The 24531-nt window shown below is 41.3% G+C and overlaps 1 protein-coding gene across 7 annotated transcripts in view; it reads right to left on the bottom strand.

Annotated features, from left to right (window-relative positions):
• Positions 1-24531, bottom strand: part of TIAM2 (TIAM Rac1 associated GEF 2) — a 171009-nt gene that overhangs the window by 90159 nt on the left and 56319 nt on the right. Inside the window, exon 1 of one of the 7 annotated variants that reach the window (XM_071740618.1) lies at positions 7776-7914. The exons of the other annotated variants lie outside the window; for them this stretch is intronic. The gene's annotated coding sequence lies outside the window, so the exon portion shown is untranslated. Of the gene's footprint in view, positions 1-7775; positions 7915-24531 lie in introns of those variants that run through there. 7 annotated transcript variants of the gene reach the window in all.

The following is a 24531-nucleotide window of genomic DNA, read 5'->3' as shown; positions in this document are numbered from 1 at the left end:
TATGCATAGCTTTGCTTTTTCTGACTTATTTTGTGGCTGTTTACTGTATAAGAAACTTTGAAAATATTCTAAGGAATTCACTGGTAACTTAGGCATTTTGTGAGCATGACCAAAAATGAAGGCAAACATTGCAAATTAGAACTAAAAACAGTGTCTACAGTAATCCTGGAAAAAATGAACACATTACTTAGAAAACATATATCCTTTTGGATCATGCTAGAGATGCTGCAGACCTATCAACACAAATTCATGGTTGTTATCACAAAGATATTTGATTAAACAGATAAGCCACAGAAATTTCATCTTAGTCTTTAAAAATAAGTAAATAAATCTGTTGAACTTGCATATTCCCTTTAACAGTTTAGAAGCTGCTACTTAGGACACCTTCAGCTTGCAGGTTTGATTTGCCTATGCTACCAAGTGCACACATTTGTGTAAACAGTTTTAAAAACATTATATGCAACATGGATTAAACAAAAGACATTTGATTTAGGTAAGCAGAAGACAACACACAAATTCCCTAAGCTGAAGAAATTGTGAGCCCCCAGCACAACTGCCTGCCTCGATCCAGAAGGTGCAGACCACAAACAAGCAATGAGTTTACATTCAGAATACTTCATCTGGGAGCAGAAAGTACATTCAACAAGAGGCTTTGGAGGCCTTATATCTATTCATAAGGGAACACTGAGCCCAATTTGTCTAAAGAAACAAGCAAAAAGACCATCTGGTCTCCATAGTGATTGTGAAATAGTTAGGTAATCCTTTTAACAGAATGGGTAGTGAGCAAGCTGCTGTCATGAAGCTCAGAAGATAGACATCCAATTCGTCAAGGCTCAAGATGCTGCCGCAGGGTCCATTGTATGTGTCTAATCCAATACACAAGTCACATAATGGGTGAACGAATAAATTTATCTCGGGGTACAATGTCTACAGTCTGTGCAGGAATCAGTCAGCAGTACAACAGGACAGTCAATAAACCCCATAGAAATAGCCCCAAGGGATTTTTCTCAGCATCCTGGCTGTCCAGAAAGCTACGGTAGGCTAAACCTTCACACATGCTGGGATAACCAATCAGGGCATCTGCAAGGCTGCACAAAGACAGTCGCCCTGCAAATCAGCTGTGATGCCTTTCTCTTGCCTCTCAGTTGTGTGGAGCAATTTTCTTTCTGATAACTACAATGGGGAGGTGGGGGGAGCAGAGTGGGCTGGCTTGTGCCCCAAGGCAGTCTGACTCCAGGGCAGGGGTGGGGGTCACGGACAAGCTAAGGCTGTGCTTGCTCCATCACACATTACACTATTTGAACTATGGAAGCACTGGAAATTACAGGATAGGGGACCAAGTTCAGCTTCCCCTCAATTTCTCACAGCAGTCTACCACTGCAGAAGACAACATGCTCTTCTCCCTATGCAGAAAAGTGAATACTTCTTGTGAGCAAAATAAATTTCTATGAATGTTTTCTGTAATTCTAATCAGTATATTTAGAAAGCAGATCACTAACCCTGAAGATGACTATTAAAGAGGTTATTTCCTTTTAATTATGCCCACACTCCCCAAAAAAAGAAGTTTCTAACCTTCGCCTGGGTTCCCTTTGACACGTTCAAAAAATGCAGCTATGCAAACATGTTAATCCAGAAACCCCACCATCCCCAGCACACCCAATAATTAACACAAATCATAAACCCAGAGCTAAAAATGTATTTCCCCACCTTTAGACTTCTCCACACAAAGCTCCCCTAGACTTTTTTTGGCTCTGAAAAACAAATACACAAGCTTAGGACCAGTTCTAAGCTGGAAGAAGAGCCTGACACATATTTAGCCATATTAATACCAGTGCAGTCAGACTGCTTTATAAATGGTAGAGGGGAAAATGCTTTCCTTAAGATTAAGGTGACAGCACATACAGGGGTGCCCTGCAATTGCATGGGTGCTTTCTTCTTTAGTCTCAGTCTCTCAAAATAATGGTTTACAAAGCTTGAGTCTGTAACCATATAGCAAGCAAAACTGAACCGTAGCAATACTATCCCAGTACTAGGTTTGCTTAAGAGACACAACAAGAAATTACTGTATTATGAATCAGTGGGATATTTGAGTCCAGGGAGACAGGCTCCTCCTCTGGTCTCATCTGCCACAGTGGGAATATACACCAAGCATGCTTTTGCATGCTTTACAGTCACACTAACCAGGATGAGACTCTGAAAAACTACAGGACAGAGAATGGCAAGCTCCAGGCTGCCAGGAGGCAAGCACAGAGCCATAAACAGACTGAAGGGTCCTCAGTCACAGTCAGCATTGGACAGTGGCTTTATACCAATTACAAAGAGATCATGGTTGCATCTTTCTAGGGATGTTCAGCAGATTTCCCTGACTGGGACTGACAATCTTTCCATCCAGGACACTATAAGAACTTGACTAAGTGTTAGTCTGGATCAACAAGTTACCCTCATGAAACATGAACACATGTACCACAGCTATCCCTCTGATGTATTCTGATGCCTTTATTTCTCTGGATGGCTGGTGACAATGAAATTTCTCCCACAGATGTATAGTAAGTGATCTACAAACTATTTAATCCCCACCACAGCACCCTCAAAAATCTACTGATGAGGTGGAGGGAAGCTGGTTCTCACTTAACTAAACATGGCAGCAGCATAAAAATGGCAAAAACAAGACAAAAGGAGAACAACATGGATTGGTGCAGATGAGGATAACATTATCCCATCAAACTAGCATCACTGAGTGAGGACTCACTGAGAAATGTGGGAACTCCAAGAGTCTTCAGAATTACCAGGAACAATAACTCTTTTTTTTTTTTTTTTTTTTTTTTTTTTTACAGGAGAAGAACTTAAATTTAAAACCTCCTATCTTTAACAAGAATAAGGCTTTTAAAATAAGACATAGAAAACATATAAAAGCTAAAGCTAGCCAACTCACACTCAAAAAAAATACCAGACTGCATCTTCTCAGTTCTTTATAATGACACACCAGGACACAATTTAAATTTTTCAACACAGTCTTTTCTTTAAAAAAACAAAGAAAAAGAAAAAAACAAATCAAACAAACAAAACAAAAACACCAAAAAACCCCTAAAAATTATTCAAGAAAGACATAAGCTACATATTTTATTCCTACTTGTAGCTTAAGAAGCAACCATGTGTCACAACCTGTTCAGACTTTCTTCATCAATGAGAACACTGTTACCTGCATCAGGGTTGTATCTTTTGAGAGGGAATAGGACAAGTACCTGCCACCAAACACAGTCCCTCGGACCTAACTGCACAGGTACAAATGTCTACCAAAGGAAGGCAGAATCACAAACTATTTTTGGTTGGAAAAGACCTTCAAGATCATTAAGTCCAACCATTAACCCAGTGCACTCCTAAACCATGTCCCTAAACACCACATCTACACCTCTTTTAAATGCATCCAGGGATGGTAACTCGCTCACTTCCCTGGGGATCCTGTTCCAGTGCCTTGAAAAAACTTTCAGTAAAGAAATTCTTCCTAACATACAATTCAAGCCTCCCTTGGCACAACCTGAGGCCATTTCCTCCTATCACTTGTAATTTGGGAGAACAACATGCACCTGCCTACAACCTCCTTCCAGGTAGTTGTAGAGAGTGACAAGGTCTCCCCTCAGCTTTTTTTTCTCCAGGTGAAACAACCCAATTCCTCAGGCATTCCTCATCAGACTTTTGCTCTAGACCCTTCCACCAGCTACACTTCCACCAACCCTTCTTTAGACAAGCAAGAGCTTCAGCTCACTTTGAGGTGACTTAAATACTTATCCAATGGGTTTTCATACACAAAGGGCAGAGTGTATCCCACCAACTACTCTCTAGTAATGAAGAGAGAGAATCACACGTGCTTTCTGCTGCCTTTGAAAACCATCTTTCCCCAGGGCTGGGTAAGGACTCCCAGCTGCAGGGTGGGTCTGCAACAACCACCTCCGGACTGTGCAGGCTGGAGTGGGAAGATGAAGAGGGGAGTGGGAGAGGGAGGAGAAAAGGCAGCAGCAGGCTCTTTACACAGGCAGCTGCTCTGAGCGTGTGGTTTGTAAGTGCACCACAGAAAAGAGTCATCGGGATTCATGGAGCTGGGATAATGGGGAATCTGTAAGCATTTCAGAGCAATAAAAAATGAAACACAAAGCCACCATATGAAATGACCAACATATTTCCTTTTAATGGCAGATCTGGTTAGAAAGTTAGAATTATGTTCCAGGTTTGGTCTACAGCAAGTATGTTAGTGGCTTTTTACATCAGGAAAAGGTTGCTTTCTTTTTTATTTCTTTAATTTTATTTTATTTTATTTAATTGACCAAGCCATTCCTGTATTTCCTTTCAAACTACTTTTACATGCTCTTCCACCTAATGATTAAAATACCATCCATTTTAAATGGCTTATAAAGTCTTAGAATTGTATATAACTATCTTTCAGACACTAATGTGTTCATAAGTTTTGCAAAGAATCAACGTGCTGGGTGAATTCTTAGAAGGATACAGAATTAAAATTTTAATCTACTTTGGTTTTTAATATGAAAGTATTACAGAATGCTAGAATGTGAACCTGCCTTCACCTTCCTGCACAGCTGAATATGGACCGATACATGAAATTAATGAGGCAGGCAGGTTAGCACAACACTGTAGCTGGATTAAATGTGGAATTTCTTACTGGAAACAATTTACTGTATTTTTGAGAGCTACGCACTTTGGTCACATGCTTCCACAAATCAGAAGCAGATTTCCTAGTCCTGCAATCTCAATCACATTCCTATTACAAAAATATACCATAATAATTACACCGAGGTATTCTTGGCAGGATATTTTGCATTATATACCACTGTATTCAAAGAATGAATAACCAAAACACCACAAGAATGCCTTTTTCCTGAAAAGAAAAAAAAAAAATCCTCACTCACTCATTAGTCTCTTTTAGAGGTACAGCCTCCTGTATTAGGAACAGTTTGGCAGCTCACAGATCAAATTAAAACCAATAGATTCTCTCATTAAACATAAGGAGTCACTATGACCCCAGACCCTCCTTTTCATGCTGTGACTCATACCTATGTTGTATATAGAGTTCTAATTTCACAGTTTAAGCACGAAAGGGACAATATCTTTTCCTGTTTCCTTCTCTTAAAATAACATTATGCTCAACAGGTTTACACTTCATCATAGATATATCACATTAAAATTACATACTCTGTACCTGGGATGTGATTCCTTCTTTTTTCTCATTTTTCTGGGTCCAAAATATTAATTAAATTACACTTCATAGCTTTCCAGTTAGTGCAATATGGAAGGCTGAGTCAAGCCTGAAGATCCTTATCATATTACACCAGGGCTGATACAATTAAAATCTCTAGGGACTTATTTTTCTTTGGCAGGAAAAACAAATTTCACCATTTGTAAATGTTATTGAATTTATACACAATGGCTAAAGTGCACATCCATTTAAATAAAAGCCATTAAGCCTGTTAAAAAAAAAAAAAAAAAAAAAAAAAGAAAACCAGGAATGCCAGCTCATATCTTGGCTTAATGCAGTAGCTGCAGTAGTTAAGGAGTTGATATGTCAAAGGGTCTACTTCCTGCCTTTGGAGAAGAAATGAAGTCAGTGATCTGAAAGGTCTTTCCTTCTCCACCTACTCTCCTACTCTGGTTGTAAGCACACTGGCATGTCCTGATGCAGATTAACACGATGCTTTCAAGGCCTGAGGCCTTAAGCAGGGAGGATGATGCACCTGAAATACTCTGAGGTGCTCCAAGTGGAGGAGCCTTGGCTCCAACCTCTCTGCCTGCCCTGGGCTGTGGAGTAACAACACTTCAGAAAATTATGGCACATCCTGAAGAGGTCTCTGCTTCAGTCCTCCTTACTAATGATAACAGTGGGAGAGGAAATTGGACCTTTCTGGTCAACCTGGGATGCCCAAATCCCCACCAGGAACATCTGCTCTTTTCCTGTCTTATCTGCTTCAGTAGCAACCAGCTCATGCTATCAAATAAAACCATAATCAGTGGGCAACTGTAGGTGCAAAAATATCAGCTTTAGAGAGAGCAGGACAATAGTTATTTCCAGACTAGGACACAGTTTACCACACTATACCCTACACAGCCCTGGAGATGATACCAAAGGTGAAGGAAAAAGCAGCAAGGAGGTGAAAATCCAAGCAGAAATGCTGACCCATTTCTTCCCCCAAAGACCGTCTTTAGTATGATGCCTTCCAAGTCTATTGGACCAACCCTTTATCTTTGGTATCGGAGAAAAACCTCCACCAACCACTGGTAGGACACCGTGAGCCAGAATAAGGGACAGGGGCTTGGAATGGCTGTGAGGCTCCCTGCCTGCCACCTACAGCAGCCCATTCCACAAGTGGGAGAGGGAAACTGTGCTACATTTGGCACAGCCCTTTCTGCTTCTCAGTTTACACATTCATAAACACCTGAGGGTGTCTATTCCAAAGTAAATGCTTTCCCACCTTTGGCCCTGGGACTTCCTGAAGAGGATAGAGGATCTGGGATTTAGACACTCAAGTAAACTTGAGACACAGTCCCTTGGAAAATTAAAAGCAGATCTTGATTTTTGCCTGCCAAGACCCCTACAGCAGTAACACAGCTTAGGGCTTCCTTTGCTGTAGCCCTGCAGTACCAGCATGTTATTTGCACATTAAAGAATAAAAAAGCACACCAAGGATTAGGTTTCCCCACTAAAACACTTGCTTTGTAGCTTCACAGCTACCAAGCACCCCGTTCAGGGAATCCTCTCTTCAATGGCATGTAGCTACCCTTTCCTGTTGGAGGTGATCAGATAAAAAGAATTTCCATCCCTTGCCTCTAACTAGCAATTCGCTATACAGTCTATAATGTTATCAAAGAACCCACCCTAAGGGGAAAGAAATACATGATTTCCAGAATGAAGTATGAAGTCACCAGTGTATAAAATTAACTCCGTGACCACATCAGCAACAAGCATAAACAAAGTAGCAAACTTTGGTTGCATTGCACAAGCAGTGAATCACTCCTCTCTTTAAAAAAGTGTGTTGGGGTGAAGGCACTTCTCCATTTCTTAGGTATTTTCCGCTTTCTTATTTTTTCTGTGCTATGGAACACACTTTCTGTGCAGTCACATATTAAAAAGTTACGCAGCACTAAAACTTTGTGTACAAAGATCAAAACCTGTGCAGGATATACCTCGGACAGATGCAGAAGCTTTGGTTTTCCACACCATCCTTGTCCAGTGGCAGTAGTAGTGTTGTCTAAAACGTTTACCCTAACACTTCCCAAACATATAACCCCTGCTCATAAAAGAGATACGATTCAGAGGGATGATTATCCCCATTGTTTTAGGACAATCAGTCTAATGTTGCAGAATGTGGCACTCAAAAACGTACTTTCACATACTTCACCTTAAAAAAAAACAAAAAAACAAAAAAACAAAAAAAACCTTCCAGCTCCATCATAGCAGAGCTGTAAAACGATCCTAACAGTGGTTTATTTAGCAATTCAGGCAATTGAGTTTGACAGATGACCACCGAGAAGGGTTTTCTGGAGGAAAACCATTCATCTTGGGTGCAGCCGGCAATAGCAGGGGCAGCACGGGGGCTGCGAGTCCCGGCGCTGCAGCCGCCCGCTCCGGCCTCTGCTTTTAAATGCTTCCCAAGTCTTTCCCGACTTTTTCTGCAGTTCTCCGGGTCTGGCCAGCAGCCAGCGAGCAAAGGACCACAGTCCCCTGGCACACACCCCCTCCCTATAGCCCCCCTCCCTCCACTCCCGCTTACCTTCCCCAGGGAGCCGGCTCCAGCCTCCCGGCCCCACGGCTGCCCCAGCTCTGCCGTGGCAGGGACGCGGAGACGCAGAGACGGGGACTTCTCCTCCCTACCCTGGGCACGCCAGGAAACTGTGCCTAACACTTCAAAATGCTCAGCCGTTAGGAACTAAAAACAGACCCGGCGAGAGCCTGGATGTATTTTTGTCTGCAGGCAACACACCCTCCCCTCCCGTTCAATTTTTTTTCCATTGGTGGAACAGCGTGATGCAGACTTAACCAGAGGGTGGTTTTCCACGGGCTGCCTGAAACGATTACGCGGGCTGGCCCTTGCCACGATGCCAGGCAGCCGCCGGGGAATAACGCCGTGACTGGGCTCTTGTCTGACCCCACATTCCTCAGCCGTCAGGCTGCTTCCACAGGAAAGCTGCTGGGAAGGCTGCTGAAGGGAGAGGGATTCACTTGCCTGATGGCAGCTCCAGGGTCTCCGCGTCTTTTTCCTTTTTCGGTTTTTAGCTTGTTTGTTTTTTTTCCTTTTCGATTGCTAGGAAGGAGTAGGTAGTCCTAACATCCTTGTGTGAAACGCCCTGGCGAAAAAGTAACTCCCCAAACCACAGCAGGAATGTTGTAGTCATGAAAACCTACTCTTAAAAGTGGCTCCCAGCTGCATTTAGCAGTTCTGCACATCGGCATCACTTACACAACCACAAACTCGGGCAACTCAAACTTCCTCGACGCTTTCCTTTGTCATACTTTTTATACCATCCTAAAGAATCAGTTGTTTTTTAATAAGTGATACAATGGGTCTCTTAAGATGCAAATGACATCTCCACGTTTCAATTTAGCTAGGCTGCTAAATCTGTCACTAGGAGCACAAACAGTTGTTTTATTATCAGAAAAGCTCAACACTTCACTGATTGCAGCAACAGTTGGTGAACAAACCCAGCCCAAAACCAAGGCATTTATTCAAATATTCTAATAAAATTGCAGGGTCACATTCAAGTGCCAAGCGTGAAAATACAGCCAAGTTGCATTGCAGATGATATATTCAATTGAAAAGAAACACATGAACGCTATAATAGAAATCATTAGTAACCCACAAAAGCCCCAAATCAATATTTATGTCCACAAAAATGCAGTAACGATTCGCACAGTAACACAGGAATTGCTACCTAAAAGTAGATTTCTGCTTCACTGTGTTGCCTGTTCTGTCCCACTACAGAGGAAATGCCTAAGCCCAGCACCTTCGAAATACTTTGGAAAAAAATCCTATTTAACCTCCAAAGCTCAGTTATCGTTAACTCCTCCACTGGAAAACCATGACTTGGACCTCTTCTCGAACTTCACACGTTACACAGTATTAGCATCAAATATGCTCTCCTTACCAAGGCAAGGGTCAAATCCTTCTTTTAATTCTACTGATCTCAATAAAGTTTCTTGTGAGCGAGTTCCATAGGTCAGTTTTTGTAAAATGTAATGCAACAGTAGAGAACTTACACCTGTACTCCTAAATCTATGTCTGAATAAATATCTGCTTGTTTTGGTGACAGCTTTGCTCTCTGTGAAAAGTGGACTATTTTCTATGTCCTGTCCATGGTACAGTTATTGTCACTTCACTTAGTGTAGTGACATGAGGCAACCAGGTGCCAATAATTGCCAGGTAGTGGGCTTGACCTCGTGTTAAGCCCACCTGTGCCTAATTAGGCCAGGCCCCTACTGCGCATGAGCAGGATTAGGGGGGCCAATAAAAAGCTCACACCTGGCTGCTGGTTGGCCACCTTTGGAGCAGTAGCACTGATTCAGGCTGGTCAGAGCACCATTCGTGAGATTCTACTGGGACACCTGGTTGGATCTCGGAGCGCCGCATCCATAGAAGAGGTTCGTCTGGTGGAGAGTGCGGGCACCGCGCTAACCTGATTGTGCCACTGGAGCTTTGTCTCAGCACCGCGCTAACTTGGTTAGTCAAGAACCAAGTCACTAGAAGAGCCACTAGAGCTCTTCACCAGTAGGGTGAGGCTCGAACCCGCGGCCTCAGCGTTGCTCGGGTTTGCTGTACGAGCGCGCTAGCTGGCTGCGCCACTCAGGTGTGAGCCTTTTATTGGCCCCCCTAATCCTGCTCATGCGCAGTAGGGGCCTGCCCTAATTAGGCACAGGTGGGCTTAACACGAGGTCAAGCCCACTACCTGGTAATTATTGGCACCTGGTTGCCTCATGTCACTACACTTAGTGTTGCTGTGGTCCTGCTATTTCACTGACAATCCAGATTCAGGTCCTGAGACATGCATGGAAGAAATGAAAGCTCAAGAGTCAAAGCACCAGGTCTCCCCCAGGTGCAAAAGTTGGCCTCTGATCCTATCCCCCTTCTCACAGAGAGTACTGCATTTCCCTCACAAGTCCTCCTCTTAGTTGATTGAATAAACCATGTTCAAATTATGCCTTAAGAAAAGGTTAGCTTCAAACCAGCCCACAGGCCTTTCATCAGCAGTTATTTTCTTGAATTCATCTTTTTTAAAGGTGAATGTTCAGAAAAATAAATACTGTCACCAAAGACGTCTCTCCAACACCTTGTTAAATTATATTAATTCTTCCCTAACCCAATGAAAAACACGTGGACTGACACAATCTAGGACCTGACTGAGTCACGTTAGTGCCCCACAATCTTCAAGCAACAGATAATGAAGCTGTCCATTCCCTTCCTCTTTAGTTTTTAGAGGGTGACTCCCCAGTGTCAACAGGCAGACTAATATTACCTGCTGAAGGCATACTTTTCTTATTTGACTTACATGGAGCTTTAACACCCTTCATCTCAGGGCTGCTGCCAGTGCTCCCCCTGCACACGGGGTTCCCTCCGGCCTTGCCCTTAGGAAGCAAGCAGTACAAGCTGCCCAGGCTTTGGAATAGAATATCCTATCTAGTGAGTTACAGCACTAGGGTCCTTTTCTATCACACCATCAAAACTGAGTCTCCACATCCATCTTCTCCCCTATCTCTCACCCACTACTTTGTCTTATCAATGTGGGACAACCTGATAATGAAGTGCCCTCTGGAGATCGACAAGGAACACCCAAGCTCCGTGCTGAACACCAAAGATTAATCACTTATTATTATCCATAGTATTTTTTATCCATAGTATATTCCAGAAACATATAATCACAACACTGCTGGGAAGTACAAGGGTGCCATTATCCTCTTTTTCTAGAGAACTGTTAGGTCACATAGGAAACTAAAGGGTAGATTACCAACAGAGAAAGAGGAAGCCCCACAGCCAGTCTTCATGCATGTCTCTGCTAGTTTAATGGCTCTTAACATCTCTGCTTTGCAGTAAAAACTAATACAGTTTCTGCAGAGAAGTCCATAATGGGCTTAAAAATAGAAGTTGCACTGTAGATAGCAGGTTGGCTATATGAACAGATTAACATGCAAACATTGTAGCATTTTGTAAATATGTGTTCTATAGAATGTTTTGAAGCCAAGAACTTAGTTATTAATGTATAGAGATAAATAATTTATCAAAATCAAAGAGACAGCTATTTTAACCCATGTTTTACACTACAAAATTGTCTGGATTTAACTTTGAAAGTGCTAAGAGATCCTACCATCACCACTGGGTTGTATTCTAAGCAATGAAAATCTGCTAAGCAAAACACAGAAAATCTACATATCCTCAGCACTCATGCTACGAAGATGACAAATGTCCTTCACTAAAGTCAGCCCATTTTTACAAACATACACCACAGTCCAGTCTGTTTCTGAAAGGCCAGTTCTCTACTTTTCATCCTGCCTGGCTCACCTGTCGGTGAAACAGCTGAGTTGTGCAAGCCCCTGGTCTACAAGGTTCCTTGGCCAGTGCTTAACAAACAGGCACTGGACAGACACGCAGCAAGATTTTAGTATCCTGCTGACCACAGCTTATCCACAGACTGGGAGATATGTAGAGAGACTTCCCATGAAATCCAAACCATGTTCCAATGTTACCAAACCCAGAGTGCATGCAGGAATTAAGGAAGTATAAAGTAGGAAACTGGTGTTTTCAAATCAGAGGCCACTAACAGAGCTTTCAAGAATGCTGGGAAGCTGTGCTATGCGAAGTGTAACTACTCAGAGATGACTTTCAAAACCTTGATTTCATATGACTAAAACATCTGAATCACACAAGACCTATTACAGAATTACTCTTGTTAAACTCTACTTAGGGTCCATCCTTTACATCTTTTGCCTTGGAGGGGAACTGCACAAGAAAAGCAGCAGTCTATTACTCAGCCCACACTGAAAGGAAAGCCTTATACCACATGAAATTCCTCCAGAAGACATCAGTTGAATTTCTGAGAACATCTCACATTCCTGCAAACCAGCGCTCACCCACCTATGTCTCATTTCCTAACGTTTGTCAGATGAAAGAGGGCAAAAGTAATTGATGTAATTTGTTACTTAATTCGGATTCAGAGGAGACTGGGAAAAGATCATAGAATCATAGAATTGGCTGGGTTGGAAGGGACCTCAGAGACCATCAAGTCCAACCCTTGATCCACTCCCGCTGCAGTTACCAGACCATGGCACTGAGTGCCACATCCAGTCTCTTTTTAAATATCTCCAGGGATGGAGAATCCACTACTTCCTGGGGCAGCCCATTCCAATGCTTGATCACCCTCTCAGTAAAGAAATTCTTTCTAATGTCCAACCTAAACCTCCCCCGGCACAACTTGAGACCGTGCCCTCTTGTCTTGCTGAGAGTTGCCTGGGAAAAGAGACCAACCCCCACCTGGCTACACCCTCCTTTCAGGGAGTTTTAGAGAGTGATGAGGTCTCCTCTGAGCCTCCTCCAGGCTGAACAGCCCCAGCTCCCTCAGCCTCTCCTCATAGGATCTGTGCTCGAGTCCCTTGATGCCGCAGAAGCCTGCATGTTACAATGTTCCTTCTCTTCAGAACTCGCAGACCCCAGCAGGCATCAGCACAAGAAAAACAGCTCCGGCTATAGGTCAGAAGAGATGAGGAATGGTGTAGATGAACACAATTCCATACCCTCAGCTCTCATAAAGACTTACAAGCCCTAAATGGCTACCACTTTCCTGTCAGATCTCCCCATTCTCTTTGTGAAATACTGTAATACAGGAGACCAAAGGGATGCTCCCCATCCCCACCTCCCTATAGAGCTAATATGTTCTCGCCCAACTCAGCAGAGAAGGACTGCTGTTCAAGCATCACACTCCCACTCCCACACCTTGCTCCTCTCAAATGGGATTTTCCAGTGTTCAAAATAGGAAGAACCCACTGACATTTAAGGCATGCAACAAACCACACCTGGATTTTCAATGAAGATGAAATTTTCCCTTTGTTTTTATGTTATGCAGTTCTTTGGCACTGCTGCACACATGATTTTATTATTTGTGGTTGAGATCCATTTTCAAGTGAGTTAGAGAGAATAGTGAGGGAATCACAGTGCCTCTGGTTACTGTCTTATTAATTTCAGTATAATTAAATGAAGAAAGATAAGGCACGACCATGTGATGGCAGGGCATGAGACATAACTGAAAAATAGAAAATCAACTAGGAAAGAGAAGGAGGTGAACTATGAAGCAAACTCATGTCCTCAGTTTAGATGACTGAGCATACTGGATGTGAGAAGCGTGGCCTACAAGGATCGATCAGTACTCCTGCCCTGGCTCTGGCTGGGATGGAGTTAATTTTCTTCATAGCAGCCCCTGTGGTGCTGTTTTTAGGATTTGTGACCAAAATCAGTGTTGATAACATGCCATTGTTTTAGCAGTTGCTGAACGGTGCTGGCACAGCATCAAAGCTTTCTCCATTTCTCACCCTGCCCCATCAGCAAGCAGGCTGGTGTGGGCAAGAGGGGACACAGCTGGGACAGCTGACCCAAACCAGCCAAAGGCATATCCCACACCAAATAATGTGCTCAGCAATAAAAATGGGGGGTGGGGTGTTTTCCCAGAGTTGCCATTCCAACATCTGAGACCAATGAAGCCCTCACGAGAGTTAACTTCCAAGACCAAGGTAGCCCTCAGAAGTGATGGTAGCTACTGCTATAGAAAGGCTCACCCGGCATGGCCTCAGAAACTCACACTTCTTAATTATTTTTTTTTTCTTCAGAACTAGTGGTAAAGGCTTTGTTATTGAAAAATAAAGTGAAAAAGACTGATACACCCAATCAAGATGAGAACTCGTTATGAACTGATGCATCTTTTGACAAGTATCCTACTGCAGCAATATGCTTTTTCAATATACAAAGGGCAGAAACAGATTTTAATTAACTAGGGGACTCTATCTTCTGAACAGGAGCTAAGAGGTCTTTTCTTACAACAGATAGGTGTAGAAATGTCTCAGTTTAAGACTGTTATGCAAACAAGTCAAAGGAACAAAAACCTAAAACTTGGAAAAATCTGACTAGAATACAAGAGAAAAGGGTTTTTTAAATGTGTTAGGGTTAAAAAAACAAGAACTGAAGCCTTCAACACATGCTGTTAAGAAAAATCATGTCTATTAAGCATGTAAAAATATTTGAAGGTGGAGTCATTTGTCACAAGAATACACTAGGAGATCTTACAACATAAATATTTATAAATCACAGATGTTATTTCACATTGTATTACTACCATAGCTTGTTCCATGAACTGATCCAACAGACCAGCTAATTGCATGTGCAAGATTGACTATTTGTTATCACCCATTCAAGACAAAAGCAAAACAGTTTTTGGCGGGTGGGGAAGCTATAATAGGTTGTATTAAACATACTAAATACTTTTTCATTATGATACAGATGCTTGGTTCATCATTAAGTTAGAAAAATCTGCAGACATAAACAAACAGAAGTGTAAGGATGGCAAAGTTTCTAAGAAAATTATATTAAATTGGTGTTTGCTTCAACAGCATGCACCAAGAGGCATATAAAATAGATCTTGTTGCACAATAAATTTTAACTAAAATAGTCCAGTGAATGCATATGATTTTATGGGAAGTTTCAAGACACTGATTTTTCCCCTAATTCAGATCTTAGTGTTCTATATATGTTTCCAGCAAATTCTGCTTGACAACAAGAGTGATCCTTCTATTTGCAGAGAAGCACCTCAAAATGCAAAATAAGGCATTAACACAAAAGAAAGAATATTAAAGAAGTCAAAGCAGGGGGTGGGGAAGCATTTGTTCGCTTTGTGGGTTTTTTTAGCCTCGATTGTGGTCTCCCTTGATAGATGGCTGGCAAACCTACTAAAAGTGGTAAATGGCAATATTGGAAGCTTATTACAAAATCATTAGATTAACTAAAAGAAATACTTGGGTATAAAAGCTAGAAGAAGTGTCTGGCTAACATGTGTTGATTATACACACACACCCCGCCTGACTGGAGCGATGCAGAGATCTTCTAAGTGGCTGCAAAGCTATTTGCCTGCAGCACAGCGAGCAATGGGAACAAGTTCAACATCTGCCAGGGTGTCCAACCCCTCACAACCATTTTTCTGGTCAGAGGGGGCATTGTTTAAGTTGACAGGTTCCTAATGGTCTGAATTATTTAGCAATTCTCAAAAGACTCTTTCTACTCATTAGAGGGGGAAATGTGAACCACTGCAGCCAGGGTTCCCTTGCTCCCCAGGAGCAGATCATGCTAATTGAGGAGAGCATCACAATGTGTCCCATTTTAATCACATGAGTTAAGTAGGCAAGAAGCTTCTTTTATCCCTGCTCTATAATGAAAGAGGGAGGATGCCGGCTTCCATGAGGAAACACACCACAGCATAGCCTCTCCACATTTTTTAAAAGCCTCACTTTAAACAAAGAGGACATATGTCGCTGATAAGCACTGCACCCACCAAATGAAGTAAACAAGTAAATTATATTAAAGAGAAATTTGAAACACGCTGTTTCGAGCCTGAGCGCTAAATGAGCAACAGTAAGCATCTCGACATATGGGAAGTTGTGGGGAGGGGGAGGCAAAATAGCTATTTATTGAGTTTTCTTCTCATCTGCCATATGATGGATGACAGGTATAAACAAACTAATGTAGCAGCACAAGACATTACAGAAAAATGACACTCATATTTAAAGAACAGGATCATTCAGAGATACTCCCACATCTAGTATCTATAGAAAGGAAGAGGAACACTACAAGTAAAGAAGCAGAAGAGCAGCAGCTTTGCTTATGATAGATTATTTCTTAGCCACTTATTTTAACAGTGATCAAACACACTGCATCAGTAATTACCTCATGTAATCCTGGCCTTTCTAAACACTGGAATAAATACAACAGTTTTACAATTAACAGGTCTGCCTTATTTTCTTCACGGCATCAGAAGTCCTCTACAACATAGAATCCCTTCAAAATCGTAACACCTGAAAAGAGTTCCTCATGGGAACTTTGTATGGAATGTTAGTGCAGCAATTAGGAATGCCTGCAATAGACCCCTATTAGCAAAACACAGACCATGTGTGAGAAGAGATTTACAAATGCATTCAAAGGCTATAAGGGAAGCCATGTAAATATTTAGTAGATTGTCATGTGGAACACCACAGATACAGGGAAAGGCCAGTTTGATGGACAAATGGAAGGAGAAGACTTGAAAATTATTATTACTTCTGTTCCTAAGCAACCACAATGTGGGTAAGAAATAGCAAAAATAAATTACCTTAATGTATATAATAGGATTTCCCTTATATATGTGTATATATATGTATATAATAGGAATTCCCTTCCCATTCTTAAAAAGATGCTAACAGAGATAAGCTTTTCAATTAACATGAATAAAAAGTAAGCCACCAGTTCACACTGAAAAATCTGTATTTCATCATCTGCATATAAACATTTCCAGAAGCAGAAGATTAAGTCAACGAGATAAATGGAAAGACATAAAATATTTTGCCAGCATGACATTGAGAACAAATAACTAAAGGTCCAAAAAAGCAAGGAGACAACATGATACCAGCCTATTCATCCATAAAATTCATTTCCAATAACCACATTTCAGCATGCAGCTTGGATCATATGAAGCATTTTCCTGTTTGAGAGCATGCAAGATTGATTATTACGGGCTAAATTGTTCCATACACAGGCAAACAACATGTAAGGAATAATTAACTCAGCAAGATTCCCCCCACTGAGCCTCCTACACATGCTTACACTCAGGCAAGGGAGAGGCGGCGTCTCTCCCAAGAAACAAAAGCATAGGATTATGTGAGAAGCCTAAGACCATCTGCACTAAGTCATGTGGCCAGGGATTTCCTCTTTCCTTGCTGAGCACAGGGCATCCTTTCCCACTTCCAGGCTGAGCTGCAACGAGGGCAGCAGAGCCAGGCATTAGTTGCCAGTGCAGGGCTGAAAGGGAATCGGAGACCAAGAGTTCCCAAGGTTCTCTTTGCCCATACTCATTGCCTCCAAAGCTCTGCCACTGAAGGATGTAATCCTTATTACCCCAATGCAGAAGTTCATAATGTCTGGGTCACTGAAATTCTGCATACATGTGAAATTTTGGTTCCAGACCACTCCCACTTGCACCCATCCCCTTGTGCTGAACTCCCCACTGGCCTGACCTTTCCAGAGCCAGGCACAGTCACTCTGCTTCCATCAATTCCAGAGACAAGGGGCTCTGCCCTCCAACCATGAAGACTGCAGGAAAGACATGAGTATCCCCACATATATCCCAGAGTTTAACATGAACTAAGAAGCAGAGCATTTTCTGTTTCCTATTTACTCTCAACTAATTTGAGTTCCTTTCTCCTTGCCTGAGGTAGAAAGCTCAGATCAGAAAAGAAAAAAAACCTAATAACATTATTGACCTCAACAGGATATCTTGTTAGGGTATGGCAGCCTCAAGGATTTTTTCCTCTTTCCTGGCATCTGAGATGGAGGTTATAATTAACGTTTCTGTCAGTTCACTTTTTCCACGGGACCCAGAAGGGAACTCTATACCATTTTTCCAAATGTAATGAAACATTACCTCTATTTGCAGTAAAGGCAACCCACAAAGCAACCTTTGGATGCTCTTTGACTTCAGTATCCCTAAGCAATTTCCAGAAGCAGATCTGATCTTCCAAAGTTCTCTTTCTAAACAACAATCAAGCCTGCATGAACAGTCTACTCAGAAGCAGGGATTTCTGAGTCCTGCCTGCTCTCTCCCACCTTATCAAGCTGCCTTTTAGCTTCCTGAAATACGATTGCTCACATAATGGCACTACTAAGATAGAGCCCAAGCCAACTGCAGATAATAGAAAGCCTCCCACTGACTTCCGTGGGTATTGGATCAGGCCAAAATTAGTGAAAGTACCCAGAGGATGAAGAGATCTGCTTTTCATTTCATTATCATCATTAAAGATGTGCCTAACTTCAGGTGCTGTATCGTATTCTTGAATTTATGATGGGCTGACAAGGTACACTCAGCCAACATATTAAAACAAATCTCGTCTCAGCATAAATTCAGATTATTACATCTTTATTTTTCTGAAAATTAGATAAAGTAAAAAAATAGTAATAAATAAAAACTAAGAAAAGGTTACCCTTACATAAAGCAAACTATCATCATGTTCAACTGTGCTAAATACAAAAAAGGAGTGCTCTGCCCACCTAAGCTCACTGTGTAGCAAGTGTGTTATCAATGCTGACATTAGTTTTTCATTTTTGAAAAATTCTTCTTGCAGGCTGTATTTGCGAAATGCAAGATGAACTCAGGGCCATCCCCAGGAAATCCTTAACTACTCTCAATTACTCAGAAATTTTAGGCAGTCATTGCCTTCCAGATCCAATCAAATCTTGTTAAATATTCCCCAGTGATATATATATTGGTCAACCTTCCAACACAAGACTCATGTCTGGACCTAGATTTTGAACAATATTCAAAAACTAGGAATGTCTGGAACTCAAAGCTTCACTTAATTGTGTCTGGAATAAATCAAATCCACAGTCTAGTTTGCATTTCAGCTCTAAGTTTTCTAAGTGGTTCCAATCTCATTTTAATTTGGACATATCACAAATTTTAGGAATTAGAAATACTTGAAACTTTAAAAAAAATCATGCATTCAATAATATTACTTTCTTAAAATCTGCAATCTTGGAAAAAAAAAATACCATACAAAAAACTGCAGCGTGTTCTGGTGACTTATTTTTCAGCAACATACTATTAAGGTTGATAATTATGAAACTGATAAGTGAACACATATGCAGACAGAAACACATGCAGAGAACATAATTTTCAGTGCAGTCAACAGTATTTGCAAGGCTAAAGTGAACTGTCAATGCCCAAGGTCCCTGGCAGGTAGCAAGCACTCCCGAGTGGGGACATGTTAGCCTCACAAGCATCTGAAGAACTGAAACTACACAGATAATGCATTGCTTTAAGAAAACCGAACAAAATAAAACCAAAAAACCTAAAACAAAGCAAAAAACACACACACACACACACACACCACCCAAACAACCTAACACCTCAACATGAACCAAAATGTAAACTCAGCAGTGTCCCTTGAAGAGATTGCAAGTATGTTTGAGTTTGTTCCTACTCTGTCAAGATACACAGAAATAAGCAATTCAAACTATAAGCAATTCCATTGCTATCAATAAGAATGGTCAACTAACCAAGGGTCATGCCAGCTTTCACAAAATCACAGGATGGCTGAAGTTGGAAGGTACCTCTGGAAGCCATCTGCTCTAATCTCCCATTCAAGCAAAATCACTTACAGACAGTTGTTTGGGACCATGTCCAGATGGGTTCTGAGTATCTTCAAGAATGAAGACTCTACCAACTTTTTTTGGCAACCTGTTTCAGTGCTTGATCAACCTCACAATAAGAAATTATTTCCTGATGTTCAGGCAGAACTTCCTATGTTGCAATTTGTGCTCACTGCCTCTGGTCCTGTCACTGTTTACCAATGAGAAGAACCTGGCTTTGTCCTCTTTGCCCTCTCCCTTCAGGTATTTATACACATTGATAAGATCTCCCTGAGCCTTCACTTCTCCAGGATGATTAGTCCCAGCTCTCTCAGCCTTTCCCCACCGGAGAGATGCTCCACTCCCTTCATCATCCTTGTGGCCCCTCATTAGACTCTCCTGTATGTTTCTCTCTCTTTTGTACTGGGTAACCCAGAACTGGACACAGTACTCCAGGTGTGGCCTCACCAGTGTTTAGGGACAAAAGAGCAGGAAGACTGATGATTCTTTGGTGTGTTTTAGGGTTGGTTGGTTTTTTTTTCCTTACTATTGCTTAAGGAAACTATTACTGCAGCAGAGGTAGAATTCAGAAGTACTAACAGAAAAACACGCAAGAGAAGGAAGAGGACCAGAAATTTGTCAAAGCTCCACACCTACAGCTGCCAGAGTTTCTGGGATGTTTAGTCAAGAGCAGGAACAGAAACATATCTTCATGCTTTCTGGCAGCAGACGCTGAGAAGCACCTAAGCCAAATGCCTATCACCATTTACAAGCCACTGCTGATGGGAAGATGGGAGATGTGGGCCAGACCCTCGGAGGAGTCTGACTGGAGCTTTCTGGCCAATAGCAATGCTGCCAAGCTCCCTGCAAGGCCAAAGCCCCTCTATCTTGTCACAGAGAGAAGCTCAGGGTCACTAGAAACTGAAGCCAACAAACATATCTAATAACATCTAATAATAATAAACTGCATTAAGTTTTGGTCCCCAGCTCTACAAAAAGGATGTGGACAGGCTGGAGAGGGTCCAGAGAAGGGTCACAAGGATGATCAGAGGACTGGAGCACCTGCATATGAGGAGAGGCTGAGAAAACTGGGTTTGTTCAGCCCTGAGAAAACAAGGATTAGGAGAGACGCTATTATGATGTTCCAGTACTTAAAGGGGAACTGCAAAGCAGACGGAGACTCTCTGTTTACAAGGAGTTGCATGGACAAGACAAGGGGCAATGAGCACAAGTTGCTCCTGAGGAGATTCTCATTGAACACAAGAGGAAACGTTTCACTAAGAGGACAGTCAGACATTGGAATGGTTTCCCAGAAAGGTGGTGGATTCCCCCACTTTGGACAATTTTAAGTCTCAGTTCCACAGGGTGCTGAGACATCTCATATAAACAACAATATTAGGAGGGTTGGACCAGATGATCCTTGAGGTCCCTTCAATTCTATGATATCCACCAATATTTTATGCCCTTTTTCATTCCTGCTTCTTGCAGGTTTCTATGGTGGACACCTTGTCATTGCAGATGGTGAAAGAGAGCTCTATTTGCATGTAGCACATTATTTGGCATTAACAGACAAAACGTCTTTCTCTCCTTGGCTCCTTTTTAAATGCAAGAAGTAATGAATAAACACAAATGCATGTGCGTTTCCTAAAGACAGGGCTACAAATCAAACTTCATTCCTCTGAAGAACGTCCAGCTGACTCTTATTCTGCAAGTGATTGTTGGGCATCAAATTTGACCCATCGTAGTACACTAACAATGGTTCTTGAGACATGGTCCCTGCTTCAATAACTTTTTTTTTTTTTTTTAAGAACAGAGTAGAAACACCAAATCTGGTCTTGCTTTCTCTCATTTATTCATATTGGTTGAGAAAATATGGTATGGCTATAATCAAGCACATCTCAAGTATGATTGAGGTGGGGACCACTCTTTTCAAAATACTGAAAGCTGGGTTAAATAAATACCACAGTTCAGAGCACAGAGGATGGCATTTCTGGCAAGTGTACAACATGGACTAAGAAAATCATACTGTATTGTTAATCTGAGAAACAGAATTCCTGGTGACCCTAAGAGTAGCATTTACTAACCAGGAACTACAATTTCTCCAGAGAAGAGTGCTGCACAGCTCTTCTGCAATGCACAAATTGATATTTAGAGCTAGTAATTTTTTCTTTCCATATTACTGCATTTCTCATACTACACCAAGCCTTACATGGATACTCCTAGGAAGCCCATAAACAGCAACCTTCTTCCTGTGCTTGGCTTCTACTGCTCAGACATTGTACTGCTGTTTCCTCTTGCCTCCCTGGGGACTGGAAGCACCAGTTCCTTTCACTTTCCCTTATAATACAAGTCTTGCTCAGTATTATTTTTTTCTGTTTCTTGTTGTTATTTTGTGTTCTCTGAGGTGATGTAGCCATGTAGGATCCAAATGAGGTGACAGATGAAACAGCAACTTTATCCCATAAGCTACAGGCTGATAGCAAAACTGGAGGCTAATGTAGAAAGAAGATTAATCCATTCTCAGCAAAAATAAGAGAACTCATGAGTTCACAGTTGGACGACTGTAAACAATAAGACCATGTGTAAGATTTTTATTGTACGTTTTTTTTCTTTAAAAATAAAATTTAAGAATATAACAAAACCCACCATAATTATGCTCAACCACCATCTTTACATCAGGAACAACTCCAATAAAATCAGTGCAATTATTTTGCGGAAAAGAAAGAAATGCTGGAGAACAGGAAACCCAGGCTATTTCACCATGTTTAAATCATCTATTTCATATAGTTCCCTCTGTTTCTCTGCTTCCTCTGTTATCATCAGATGAAGACTGAACCTGTAAGCACTCTGGAAAGTACAGAAACCAAGAAAATTGCTTTTCAGGAGTATGTGCTCCAAAACTTGTGTGGCTTATGTAAATCAGTTAGGAAACAGTGGGGTGGTAGGGAATCTATTTCCTTCTAAAATATAGTCACGCCTGATTATTCTGAAGACAATGAAGGCTTTGTGAAATGATGGACTCTAAAGTTTGCTGTGTTGTTTTTTTCAAGAGCATTCAGTTTTGAAGCTGTCTCTGTGCCTTTAGAAAACACACTGTAAAGCTAATAAATGGAAAACAAAATCAAAACATTTCACTTAGAGAATATTATGCCATCAGGAACTTCAGGAACTGAACAAACTGAAACTGTAGCAGCTCCTCCCTTGCCCCCAATAAACCCCACAACAGATGGCAAAAGTATCAAAATTGCCTCATTTTCCCACTGAAAAGGCCTGAAACCAGATGATGTTCCTCAAAGACATATGGTCTAGGCTCCTACTTATATTAAAGAAAAAATTCAGATCCGATCATTTTAAACCACCGTGGTTAATCCTATTTGCCTAACCAAGAGTTAAAACAACTAGCAGTTTTCCATTTTCTGATGGTTCAACTCTGCTTTTCCCTGCTTTTAAGAATTCAAGATGAGTAGTTCTTAAGAGGTGCAGGATATATACCATACATATTCTTCTTCATCTTTTGGGAGGGAAGTTCTCCATTTTGACTTCTTATCTGCAGCTGTGCCTTAAGAGAGCGTGCCCGTGGGTTTTGTTTTGTTTCTTGCAAAAGCCACATCTGCATAAGTTTTAGTTACACCACCAGCAGACAGAAGAAGAAATCCACAGTAATACAGGTTATTAATCAGTCCATAAAACTTTTGTAAAGACCTGGACTAAACTCACAGACTGCTCAGTGTTCATAAAGCTTTCACCTAACATCTGTAGAGCGTAGAGTGTGCGTCTGTGCGTATTCTTCAGCACTTAAACCAAGTAATTTTGCCAAGATTAGGTTAAAAAAAAAAAAAACACAGAACCAAAAATCAAGAAAACAAAACAGTTGTTCAAACCACACATGTTAGCACGCTGCCTTTTAACTTGCTTTAAAAATTATCTTCCACTGTCACTGTCCTACTTGCTCCTCTTCTTCCACAATAAATTCCTCTTTGGACATCACATGGCCTCCAGGTATCATTTGGTTGTCTCCATTCTTACCACCGTTTACTCTTTTGATAAATACCTGGAGGCCAGAATATCTCCAATGCCTATGGGTAGGGGGCTGCTGATTTCTAGCTGGTCTCCCCTTTGGCAGCAGCCTGCCTGGCTGGCATACAAGCAGCTAGAGGAAGGAGGGCAAGAGCTTCACTCCCATGGGTCTTTTGAACTAATTTTTGTTATTTCAGCTAAATAACTGCATACTTTGATGAAATTTCTCCATTATCCTCTTATAGGTACCACAAACCAAAATAAATACATTGTTTAACCATTTTAAATATAAGACAAATTAAAAAAAAATAGAACTTGACACAACTAACAACAGATTTATAAGCCATTAAAATGTCAGGTGTAAATGTACACATAAAAGTGACAAATCAAGAATTTGTTAACACTCGGTAAAATCAGACACAGGTTTAAATAGAAATCATTCAGTATAACATGACTTACTGACATGTTAGAAGGTAAATATGATCACAACTTCTGAACTGCAAAGCAAAATTTTTAACGGTAAATAACCAAGGAGAACCAACCCAGGTCTAGGAAGATAACTAGTGTCTGGTGCAAAATAAATTTAGCATCTTGGGACTATCTACTCAACAACCAAAACAGTCACTCAAACTATGAAGTCTTTTCCAATTTTACCAAATTAATCTATCCCAGAAGCTGCACTTTTCTGCACTTCATTTTTCAGCAATAAATAACAAAAAGAAGAAAATGTGATAAAACTTAACTCTGAATTGGAACTAAAAAGCAAATTCAGGAGAAAATTCAGGTCACCACTGTGTCTCAGTGGTAGCAAACCACCAGCTGGGCAAACACATAGTTATCATACATGGGTGACCATTAGCAGGGCATCACAAGCCACTCCAAAACCTTCCTCAGTGACAAAGCCTGGTTTTCACAAATGTACAGGGTTTGAAGGTGGAAAAAGCCAGCAGAGATGCCAGATGTTAGTCTGGTTTTCTCCTCCCCAAAATCAGTTCACATTTTAAACTCTGGTTTACCACTAGGCAGGTAGGTGGGTTGGTTTGCTTTGCTCTCCCCTTTCCACTTCCCTCCCCAGGCCACACATGAGGGTGATGCAATTGAGTAACAAGAA

Source organism: Heliangelus exortis, chromosome 3 (assembly GCF_036169615.1).
Source record: "Heliangelus exortis chromosome 3, bHelExo1.hap1, whole genome shotgun sequence".
NCBI lineage: Eukaryota > Metazoa > Chordata > Aves > Apodiformes > Trochilidae > Heliangelus > Heliangelus exortis.
The sequence above is the reverse complement of the archived record's forward strand: the minus strand, read 5'-3'. Positions and strand labels throughout refer to the sequence as shown.